General features: G+C 39.7%; 1 protein-coding gene and 1 long non-coding RNA gene across 12 annotated transcripts in view; one reads left to right on the top strand and one right to left on the bottom strand.

Moving 5' to 3' along the window:
• LOC310833647 overlaps positions 1 to 12,785 on the top strand; it is a 233,022-nt gene that overhangs the window by 55,655 nt on the left and 164,582 nt on the right. The window lies entirely within an intron of this gene.
• The window catches only part of ZNF385B (zinc finger protein 385B), a 183,178-nt gene that overhangs the window by 21,581 nt on the left and 148,812 nt on the right, over positions 1 to 12,785 (bottom strand). The window lies entirely within an intron of this gene.

The raw sequence follows: 12,785 nt of genomic DNA, 5'->3' as shown, positions 1-12,785 counted from the left end.
TATTGATCTCACTTTTTTAATGTATTCAGGAGATAAATATTAACAGAGATATTTTTTTTAAAAATGCAGAACATATATTTTTTTTATGGCATACAAAAAGAGGACCATCCTCTTTACTAATCTCTTAGTAGAATTCTATCTGAAGTCTTAAGCCGTTGCTTGGAGGTAAATATATCCAATTTAGAAAATGCATATTAGTCTGATTGCTAAGGCTGCAGTCCTAAACAGAGAGAAGTACCAAAGTCTACAGAAATCACTGCACATAAGTGCATATAATGCATATACTTGTTGTGCATGGTGGCCTTTATCTTCTGTGTACCCTAGTACAGCTTGCAGGCCTATCAATGTGGATGCACTTGGCCAGCCACATATTATGCCCTTCTATGTGCATGGAACTCACCTTTCCTTCCTAAGGTTCTGCACTCCCGGGCTTGCAGAAAAACAACAACAGGAGGTTTTATGGAACCTCCATTGAGCCACCTTATACGGTTGGTAGATTTCATTCATTTTGGGAGCTGGCAAGCTGTGTAGGCCTGTACCAACATAAGGCTACGAATAGTTACATCACTACAATGCCAGCAGGTGTGTTGGGGTTTATTAAGACAGACCATGTGATTCATCAATTTCTCATGGGCATGAGAGTGCTGATGAACACACACTGAGCTCCCGCATTTGTTTTAACGGTAGAAACAGATTTGTTTCCTCACAAGCCTTCATTCCGGGGAGCATCACTTCATTATTTAATCAGGCAATTAATGGGGGAAATCTTGCTATTAATGGGGGAAAGTAGATCCATTAAATGGGTTTGCTCTGGGTACAACTTAGTTGGATATCACTCCAACCCCTTATTTCTCAAAATATAGCAATGCTATAGATTTTGGAGCATATAAAATTCAAATTTAAAAGGTATGCTTCTTTCATAATACTAAGGAAAAAGGCATATTTGCTGGCAAAATTATACAGGCCAGGTTGCAATCCTACAGACACTTACCTGGGAGTAAATCTCATTGAACTCAATATGATTTACTTCTAAGCAGGCATGTATGGGATTGCACCATACTATACCATAACTCAACCTCTCACAGGATGTGTGTTTTTTGAAAGCCAGACCACTTTAGAGGGATGGCTGCTGTATATATTTATTGGGTGTGTTTTACAATCTTTGAACATTTGTATTCAGCTTCAATCCAATGCCAAATTATATGGTGGTAAGCCACACTGAACTTAATGTGCAATGTGGCTTACTTCCACATGTATAAAAGACATGCATCAGATTCAAGGTGCTAACTTTATAAGGTTGCTTTTGTGCATTTTGTTTTCCAGAGGTGCACAGTGGCGTCTACTGGGTTTTCTTGCTGCATTTGTTAAGAAACAAAGCGAAACCTATAATGGCATTAAAGGGTAGGTGGGGAAACCAGATATTTTAAGTATTAAATGTCCTAGACATTGTTAATATGATAGGAAATTTATCCATTGACTACAGCAATATCATAACAAATTCGTTCCTGAAATATTTTTGACTGAGGTCAGAGGGCTAAAAACATTTCCTGATACATATTTAAACCCAATGTTTACTTAACTTAAATAACAGAACATGGACATGCCTGTGCCATTATTGAAGTGTACATATTAACTATTTAAGTTAATATTATAAGTGCAATAAAAACTAACACACAGGACACCCCCATCCATAGGCACATTGATTGGGAATAAACTCCACTCATTTTAACAGCAGCAACAACAAAATGCTCCCACCTGACATGTTTAGAGGTGGGGCGAACAAGAAATCATGCTTTTCATAAAGGGCACAGAGATATGGCCACAACTTGGCATCTCACATATAGAAATACAATGCAAGGGACATTTCTTGTATCATGCAGGTGGTACTGTTAAGAATACCGTGGCCGACATGGATTAGGAAGGTTGCACTTTTGCTCATTGTGTTAAAAGTGAAAACAAGCCATAAAACCAAGTGCACAAACTTTCCTCAACACCTCTGCTGGGTTCCAAACCCTCTGGGTGTTGTTACATCCTTGTTGCTATAGGAAGGACAACTGTATTAGTCTCAGTGAAACTAGGTGCCATTGAAAAGTCACCTAGGGACATTATGTAATAACAAAGCCTCGTCACTTGGGTGCAAGTGATGGAACGGAAGGGAAAACACACAAGTACATCTTTGTCCAGCAACACAGCCCTCATGGATTTGCACTAGGAAAAACAGCCATTAAGACCCAGCAGATAGGCTTAAGGTGCATGTGATGCAAAACACCAACTTTTCCACCTGGAAAAGGAATAAAACATACTGTATTTCTATATTGTACTTTTTGGTAGGGGACTGTGCAGAAACTTTTTTTAAAAAAAGAAAAGAAAAGAAAAGAAAAGAGTTAGCATGGGGAGGGGGATATTTAGAAACTTAGGATAAATTGTTAAAATACTGGCTATAATATTTATAGCAGAAATGCTAAGGATGACTGCTTGCAAAAGTATACATCCTTTTCATTATTATTAGGCACCACACAAAGAGGGAATCTGATTAATTGGCAGCCCAATCTTAAACATGTTTACTTTGAAGTAAGTCCCGCTGAGTTCAACAGGATATATTTCCAAGTAAGTGAGCTTAGGATTGTACTGTTAATTGAATAATCATTACTTTTACATGTACAGTACTTAAAGAGACACTGCTCCATTTAAAGTTAAACCAATTAAAAACAACAATTCACCTTTTGAATTGGTCATTTTGTTTGAGATATATGCTTTTATTAAATATTAACAAGTTGCTGCATGATGGGTTGCTATTAAAAAGGTTGATGGAGGTTTTGCACCGTCACCATCCTTTACAATTTTATTTAAAAAAATGTTTATTTTTTCTTTCGGTAGGGAGGTATTTGAAGTAAACTGTACAATGTGTTTTCTGTATTCCTCACGTTGCATTTCTGAGCACTGCTATCTATTTTGGAGCTGCTTTTAGTTTTCTAGAAGCTATAGAAAAACAAACCATGCGCTCTATGTACAGAATATTTATACTGCTTCTTTAAGATGAAGCCCAGAATGGCTTGGACTAGAATGTGAGAGGAACAGGAAATAATGCTTTAACTTTTGGATGCAAAGCCTGAGGGAGAGGTTAGGTCCACTAATCAGAGGCAGGGAACCATTTTGGTGGCTGTAGATTGGACAAGTGGGTGGGGCTGCCCACCTGTCAATCACTTGGTGTCAGAGGATTAGGAGCTTTGATTGGAACTTTCGTTTCCAGAAGCTAAATCTGCCTGGGAGGATAGAAGGAAATATAACCCTCTTTCTTTTTTGAAAAAGGTGATTTTATTTAAAGTGTTTGGAAGATACCTTGTTGAAACCATTAAATATTGATATTATCAATTCTTTTGGAGGGAAATGATCCAAATGCCTGGTGGTCTAGTGGTTAGGATTCGGCGCTGTCTCCCATTTCCTCTCTCTCTCCTGTTTTCTCCAGCTTCTTTGTCAAAGGGTCGGGGATCTCTCATATTCAAACAAATGCAGTTTCTCTTGGTTCACTCATCATTTGTGAGGAAGCGGATAGGGGAAGGGTTGGGAGAGCTTGAGTCACCATCTCAGCTGCTGTTCTTATTACCTAAGTATTTTTAATTTATTTACACATACTTATTTATTCTTCCAGGTCTCCAAGAAGCTCGGGTTGACTTGCGCGTGGTTTACACGACCTAGTTTCCAAGGGCTGAAGCAGCATGTGAGGACAAGGCCCATGGAAATTGAGAAGCAGATATTTTCTGGGGTCAATAGACCTTTAAATTACCAGGACTGTTTGTTAAGCTTTCAAGCGGCTACGCAACTTTCAAATAGATAGTGTCCCTTTAATTTTTTGGACTGTAACTATGTTTACTGCATAGCTTGTGCTGCTGAAAAGGCCCAAGGCAAAAAACAAAAGACTACAACATGATAGACAGAGGCGTACTGAAGAGAAAGGCTGATATTGACAATGGGGATGCCTGCAATATCAGTGATAACCTACTACTGGCTTTGATTCACTTCATTCCTCATCTACTGTACATGAAACCTGTTGAAAACAAACAAAGCCCAGACATATATTAAACTAGTTATAAACTCAGTTATGAAATATATCAAACACTTAACCAATGAACACCCAAGTGAGATACTTCAATAGAAAGAAAAACAACAACAACACATGAAGAAAATCTTTTAAATCTGAAATCCCCACTACGAGTGAAGATGGCATTAATTCAATGATGGGTTAACAGAAGATCTTTTTATATGTTGTGTTTTCTGCAACAAATATCTCAGTCATAGTTTTAAAAAGGCTATACACAGGTTTTCAAATGTACTGGGGCATGCAGAACTAACTCCAACTACTGTCATATAGGCTGATTTTCACTGGAAAATATATTGCAACACAACCTACAAAGCACTGCTTTTTACCTATGATGGTTTCAGTTCTCCAAAGGTAACCATTATCTCAAAGTAGCCTCAGCAACTGCAGGATTATATAATCATAAAATTGTAGCGTTGGAAGGAACTTTGAGCACCAACTAGTCCAATCTCCTGCAATGCAGGAGTCCACTCCAAAATTTGTACTAGGGCTCAAGAGCATTAATGGGAAGTAGAACTGGGCAGCAGTTTGGTGTGTGTACTATTTTAAATTCACCAGCCTTTGGTTGTCTTTGTAAGCATCTATATACTACTACTACTTCTTCTTCCTCTTCTTCTTCTTCTTCTTCTTCTTCTTCTTCTTCTTCCCTATACTCGTAGATCTCAGGGCGGTTCACAACATAAAATCACAATATAAAAAACACAAAGCTTTGGGTCTGCTTTCTAAATTTACAGTACACAGAGATGCACCATCTCACAACCTTTTGATGGGACTTTCAACAGGTGGCACCTGCAAACAGGGCCAGACCAAGACATTTTGTTTCCCAAGGTGAAAACATTACACTTTCCCATTCCATGTACTAAAGCCAACTGGTCTTGCAGATGATTTGTACTTAAACACCGAAGATAGGACAATGTCCTCCACCACACCTGAGGAAAGTAAGCTATCTTTGATGGCACAGTTAGACTGTTAGGCACACAACTTGTCACCAATCCCTGCAAACTCCCCCTTCCCTCCCAGCCACATCTGCCTCACTCTGCCTAATGTTTGGGCTGAACCTACCTACAAAATGAAATCCATAAGGTTGTGCCACACTGTGGAGTGACGACACAAAGGCATTGTAATGTTTCAGCATCTTAGAAGAACATTTGTCCTAATTCAGCAGGTTCAACGGAGATATTGATGCAAAAACAGGGCCTATACTCATTTCAGTGTTTCACTTTATTGATGGTTGTCTCTGAGTGTTGTACAAGCAGTCATCTACCTTGAAACCCCACATTCCATCTCTAGAACATATGTTTGAATGTGATGTTTTGTCTAAGCAGGAAACTCAAGAAAAAGGAAGATAGTCCAGTGTTTCCCAAACGTCCCCTCCCATGGAGCACTTAAAAATTGTTGAGGGTCTTGGAGGACCACATCATCATCATCAGTCTGTTGAGCAAGTGTAATGCACTGTGCTAAATGCTGCATGATTTTAATTGTATTTTAATTGCTTTCTAATTTCATGGATATTTTATTTTGTTGCATTACAAACTGAATTCTATAGAATACAATAAAACACAATATAAGAAATTAAAGGCGCACTAAAATGTAATTAAAATTTAATATATATATTTAAAGAGATGGATGCACTATCTTCTCCCTTCAACCATTGATCCACAGGCACTTGAATGATGCTCATAGACCACAGTCTGGGAACCCCTGAAATAGTCCATATGAATTTAACTATATTTTGGGGGGATAATTTTTAAAGCCATTTTTTGATTTGCAAATTTAACAGGAGAGAAGCAAAAGTACAGTATACTAAGAAATGAACACCAAATAAAATTTCAGTGTTTTGCTCTCAGTTATTTCCTACTTAGTAATTTGAATTAGGGATTATGTGAAAGGAGCATAAGGAAACTCACTACTGAGAACCTTCTGAGAACATATTTTCAGATGCTTTTAATGGCTCGAGGCAGGCACAAGACACTGCTTTGAATTCTCTTTATGTACATATTTCTTTCTTAGTTCTGGATTGTTAAAATTACATGATTTGTAATAGAAGTTTGGGAATTCTTTTAATGTTTTAATATGGATGCATGAAGTGCTGGGAACTTTAATTGTAGCTTTCTGTTACCTGATCTTGACAAAATTATATACCCTTTCCCCCTTACTGGCTTGCATCAATGAAGGAGCCAGATGGTAAGAGAATAAGGGTAAGGCAACTCATTACTTCGTGTGGTGATGTAATTCAGCAGTATTCTCATTGCACTCAAGGATTATCCTGCATAACAGCAGAACTAGAGCCATGTATTATATTTCAGACAATATTCTTGTTTGCTTTTCTCTCACCAGCCAGCATAGCTGCCCTTGCCAGATACAATGACAACAGGCACAACAACACTGCAATTATGAAAAGAGGAGCAGATGTAATGAAAAATAATTTGACCCACTCACTCCCCCCCCTGCATTTCATGACCCACCTTGTATATTGTTTTATTTGAATGCGTTTGTATTGTAGGACACAATTTTAGTTTGCTACTTTTTGTGTGTACTGAAGAAACCAAAACATAATCTCCCTCTGCAGACATAAGGACCAACTGTTGTTTGTTTTCACAAACCATGGCTAAGCATTATGTCTGAATACCTAAATCATAGTTAAGGATGGCTGCAAAAAGATCATTTATTTATTTTTCCATCTCTTCCTTCCTCCCAAAGTGGCCCAGGGCAACAAACACCAAAGCAAAACAATACGATAAAAAATAAAAACAGAACATTTAAAAACATTTAAGAACATCTAGAAACATTTAAAAACAGTCTAATAACCTCACAGCTATCAGTTTCAAGGTTGCCAGAAACAGTATATTTCAGCCACCAGGTATGTCTTTAAATCCATTCTCCCATCTTAATAAAGATAAATGCACCTTACCTGAGAGGGCATTCCACAATAAGGTCAAAATTAACTGGGCAGCACCACATGGCAGCAGTAGCAACAGAGCCTCTCCTGCTGATTCTAAGGTCTTAGATTGTTGTTACTGGATGAGGTGGTCTTTTAGATACTTAAGCAAACTGATTAGAGTTTTCTGCACCAGCACTAACTGCTTGAACTGGGTCCAGTAGCTCACTGGCAGTCAGTGCAGAACTTTCAGGACCTGTGGCACATGGTACCATTGTGATGTAATGCATTACAGGGAATTACACACACCAAATAAGGTTTTGGTGTTCTGAGCATGCTCAGCTTTGTGGCAAACTCTAACCAATCACAAGGAAACATATACATAAGGAAACAGTACATATTCTCAACACTGAGGTAAAATCAGACCAGTCACAGAGAGGCAGCATTGTCTGTACCTCTGGATGCGAACGGGATCTGTTCGGGAGCTCCGTTCGCATCCTGAAGTGAACGCAACCTGCGTCTGTGGATCCCGATTTGCTGCTTCCGCGCATGACGTCATTTTGAGTGCGCATGTGCAAGCGGCAAAACCCAGAAGTAATGCATCCCATTACTTCCAGGTCGCTGCGGAGCGCAACCCAAAAATGCTCAACCTGAAGCAACTTTAACCCGAGGTATGACTGTACTTATGTGCCTTATAAGGAAATGGGACGAAGGGAACTAAGCATTCTGATTGGATGGAGGATTTGAAATGGAATGTATATAAACTATATGAAAAGGCGTGTGCTCCAATGTTCTGGGCCCAGTCTTTGTGCAGCAATCCCACTGGATCAAACTTCTGTGCAGAAATAAACTCTGGACTCCCTTTTTCATGTGATTCCATGTGAGATAGGGCAGGATTTCCTGCAACAATTGGGTTGCGCACACAACCTAGCAGCTGCATTAGCTGCAGCTTTTGTGATCTTCAAGGACAGGCCCACATGAACAACTGGAACCAGGCTATCCTATTCCAGATAAGGCTGTAGCTGGCCTGTGCGGGGCCTCAGCATTTCCAGCCACAGAAAGCACTTGGTATGCCAGTGGCAAAATGGAATCCAGGAGTGTTCCCAAGACTACAATCCTGCTCCTTCAGGGGAATGCAACCTCTGACAGAACAGGTTGTCCACACAGGAACTGCCTATCCACAGTGCTTGCATCTTACCAGAATTCAGCTTCAGTTTATTGGCCCCCATCCAGCCCTTCACTGCTTTCAGACGCCTGCCCAACATGGGACCCGTTGCCTGAAAGTTTTTTAGTTACTGCTCCTCTGTAACATGTGGTCTGTAATGTCTTACTACTTGAATGCATTCAGGAACTCTGTAATCTATTTTTGGGGTCTGCTTCATATTAGGATTTTTTTTTCTGCATGTACAAAGGCCACACATCAGATACCTCTCTATCTAGTGTGTTTGTGGATTGGGTATGAATCTTTTACGTGGACATGCCATGGACCACTTGAATGAAACAAATGTGTTCAAGGACCACAGTTTGGGAACCCCTAGCATAGACCTGTTATGAACTGCCCTGAGATCTACAAAATGAAGAGTGGTAGAATGGTACCTCAGTTGTCGAACGTAATCCATTCTGGAAGACTGTTCGACTTCCGAAACATTCGATAACCCAAGGTGCAATGGGTGGTCGGCAAATTCCATTGAGAAAATGGAGAAACACGGCTCAGAAGCCGTTCGACTTCCGAGGCGCATTCAAAAACAGAAGCATTTACTTCCGGGTTTTCGGCGTTTGGCTTCTGAGACACTCAAAAACCAAGGTTCCACTGTATACAAATTTAATGAATAAAGAAATAATAGACAAAAGACAGCTGGTTGCACCAACAGGCTTAGCTTAGTATAGGACTGCTTCCTAGTTTCTTACTGTATTGGTCACTACAGTGAAATATTAGCTTTATATGGCTCAACAGAAACATCGAAGAACCAAACTAGGAAACTACCTGAGGCGCCACAATCCCCAAGGTGCCTGCCTCAGCTACAAAAGTGCCTTGCGGAGAGCAAGCAAGCTGCCATCTTCATTTCTGGAGGAGGCAGGTACAGAAGCAGGTTAGCAGCTCCTTGGCAGTTTTGATATTCCCTCCGTTCCAAGGGACAGGATTGAGAGCATTCCCCCCCCCCATCTCTACCAATTGCCTGAGGGCAAAGTCATAGTTGTGAAGGAAAGGAAACAGAGAAGTGACAGACATTTTTTAAAAATGAAAATAAGAGAACAGTCATCCCGGTTAACTCTTGCGTGTTTAAGGTGCTGTTGTCATATTGATCTACACTGGCTCCCAGTACGTTTCCGAGCACAATTCAATGTGTTGGTGTTGACCTTTAAAGCCCTAAACAGCCTCAGTCCTGTCCACCTGAAGGAGCAACTGTACCCCCGTTGTCCAGCCTGGATACTGAGGTCCAGCTCCAAGGGCTTTCTGGCGGTTCCCTCGCTATGAGAAGTGAAGTTACAGGGAACCAGGCAGAGGGCCTTCTTGGTAGTGGCATCCACCCTGTGGAATGCCTTCCCATCAGATGTCAAACAGATAAACTATTTGACTTTTAGAAGACATCTGAAGGTAGCCCTGTTCAGGGAAGTTTTTAATGCCTGATGTTTTATTGTGTTTTTAATATTTTGTTGGGAGCCTCCCAGAATGGCTGGGGCAATCCAGTCAGATGGGAGGCATATTATTATTATTATTATTATTATTATTATTATTATTACTACAACAACACATGGGAATGGGCAGCATTTTAGTTTAACCAGGGCAGTAAACACCACCAGCACTACCTTGAGTCATACCCGTCTAAATAAGCTGTGTGTCTCACTCGACTAACGTTAGAGACGGCCTGCTTCATAATGATACACTGCACTAAGTTGGACTTTTATTCCCACTCATTTAAAATATAGAATCATAATTATAAAAATTATATGTATGGAGCCTGGTGCTTGCCTTCCTTAGTTGTAACAAGGTTGGGTAATGGCATGCAAATTAGCCAGTTGCCACCCACTGCTCTTCAAATATAAGCTCCATAAAATATATACCTGTTATTCCTTTGATTAATCTGGCCTTTTAGATGCACTCAAAACTTCTGGATGAGGTGACGGGGATGGGGGTGGGGAACGAGGCATGAAAGCGTTATGATTTGGGGGAAGCAGTCTATTCTCATATGTGTAAATATTTTAGATTTGGTCTTAATGAACAGCAGCTATATCTTTTGAAGATGTTCTGTATGGAGAAATGAAAATCTCCTAGCTTCACAACTTTACTTAAAACTAGAGGCTGGAGAAATAATGTTAAAGAGACAACCCACAGATTACAAAACCCAGTGATGGAGCCATTGCTGCAAGTGATTAGTTAGGATGGATAGCTGTGAAACAGAAAGTACAAATATGCAATACAGGAATATAGATTGACTACCAATTTGCAAAAAAGAGAGAGCGAGAGCTGGAGAACATTAATCCACACCAATTGATCTCCATTAACAGATCTCCAGTAAATTTCTCGCTGGATTTGGGCTCATTTGAGGCTTATCTGAAATAGCATATAAAGTTCCTATTAGGAAATGTTTAACTGGTCTAATAAATAAGGTAGAGTTCCTTTTCCAGTTTTTCTAAAAATCATTACAATACTTCTAAGGTATTGGTAATGTCTTTTAAATTGCAGCATTATAGCAACCACTCAGGAATACTACACTGATAAGCGAATTACCGTATTTTCCCGTGAATAAGACTAGGTTTCCCCCCTTAAAAATAATGTTAAAAATTATGGGGCGTCTTATACATGGATAGTGACTCCCCCATTTTCTTAAATCTGAGTCCCCCAAAATAGTCTTATGCATGGGGGCATCTTATAGATAGAAAGATATGGTAACTTATTTTAAATCACTATGGCTAGGAGAAATCCAGTCAGATGAGCAGTGGAACTCTTTCATTCAATCCTTGAACAAAACAACACCAAAGGATAATATTAAGAATGAAGCACTGCTTTTGATTTTATATGACAACGGATTGTGCTGTTTGTCATTCTTTATGCTGTGTTTGTGATATACTGGTTATTTGAGTTAATTATATAAATAAAGACTAATTGCTCAGAGAAACATCTCATCATTAGAAGCTGCTAAAAATGTATACATTCACATTAATGCTAAACATATGGAGCATGTACAGTTAATTGGTTTCCCAGTAGTGATGTATGGAAGTGAGAGCTGGACCATAAAGAAGGCTGATCGCCGAAGAATTGATGCTTTTGAATTATGCTGCTGGAGAAGACTCTTGAGAGTCCCATGGACTGCAAGAAGATCAAACCTATCCATTCTTAAGGAACCAGCCCTGAGTGCTCACTGGAAGGACAGATCCTGAAGCTGAGGCTCCAATACTTTGGCCACCTCATGAGAAGAGAAGACTCCCTGGAAAAGACCCTGATGTTGGGAAAGATGGAGGGCACAAGGAGAAAGGGACGACAGAGGACGAGATGGTTGGATAGTGTTCTCGAAGCTACCAGCATGAGTTTGACCAAACTGCGGGAGGCAGTGGAAGACAGGAAGGCCTGGTGTGCTCTGGTCCATGGAGTCACGAAGAGACGGACACGACTAAACGACTAAACAACACAGTTAATTGGAATATATAGTTATGGGGATGAAAAAAACTGAGTCAAATTCACTACTCTGAGGCCAAATCCTCAAAAACAAACTTGTTAACAGATTAGTCCATATCAACTAAAAGCACGACCAGCCCTAGGTGTGCATTCTACACATACAGTGTATGAAATTCCTCACAGTTCCAGAAATGGAAATGAAAAAGTAACAATCAAATGCATGAAAAAGTAAAACGGATGAAAAAGTAACAGTTCCAAAGATAATAGCAGGGTTTTTTGAAATCTTGTTAACCTTTAGTTTATAATACCTGTCGTCCACACAAAGCTTTGAGATTGCTTACTGAAACCCCCAGCACTGTGAGCACTAAATATCAAATAGTGTTAAAAATAAATTTTAAAAATCACAAGCTTCCTCAAGTGTTTTATTACAGTTGTATGTGTGAATCAATCATTCTTTCGCATTATAATAGCACTTCTATTTACTTCTAAAGACCACACATTACTGAAAGCTATGGAATGGGAGAGTATTTCATTCTTGCCAAAGCTAACTTTGAAAATGTAAAAAAGAGACTGAAACTTTGACTCTGTTTCATAAATCTTTCACACCAGCATCCTAAACATATTCAGATCAATCCAGCAATAGTGGTCCATGAACAGAAACAAACTGTGAATATCGTGAGTCTGACTCACGTGACTACTATAATTTTAACAGTGCAAAACTCTGTTTTTGGAACTACCAAAGCTGCTAGTTTGTTTATGTACATGTCGTTCTCCTGATTACCTCCAGGAGCAAGTTAATATGGTTGCCTGGCCCACGTTTTTCTGCATTTAAATACAACAACAACAACAACAACAACTTATTACTTATACCCTGCCCATCCAGCTGGGTTCTTCCAGTCACCCTGGGCGGCTCCCCACATTAAACATAAAACATTAAACATTAAAAACTTCCCTAAAAAGGGCTGCCTTCAGGTGTCTTCTAAAAGTCAGAAAGTTCTTTATTTCCTCGACATCTGATGGGAGGACGTTCCACATGGTGGGTGCCACTACCAAGAAGGCCCTATTAAGTTTACTAAGGAGAAGTAGGACTGAATGTTGTTACCAAGGTAGGACCTGCTTTGAATTGCCATCTGAAGATGATGGATAGACAGACAGACAGACAGACCCACCCACCCACCAAGTGAAACTAATGCAAA

The sequence above is a fragment of the Podarcis gaigeae genome (assembly GCF_964106915.1).
Source record: "Podarcis gaigeae genome assembly, chromosome: 1".
Taxonomy (NCBI): domain Eukaryota; kingdom Metazoa; phylum Chordata; class Lepidosauria; order Squamata; family Lacertidae; genus Podarcis; species Podarcis gaigeae.
The sequence above is the reverse complement of the archived record's forward strand: the minus strand, read 5'-3'. Positions and strand labels throughout refer to the sequence as shown.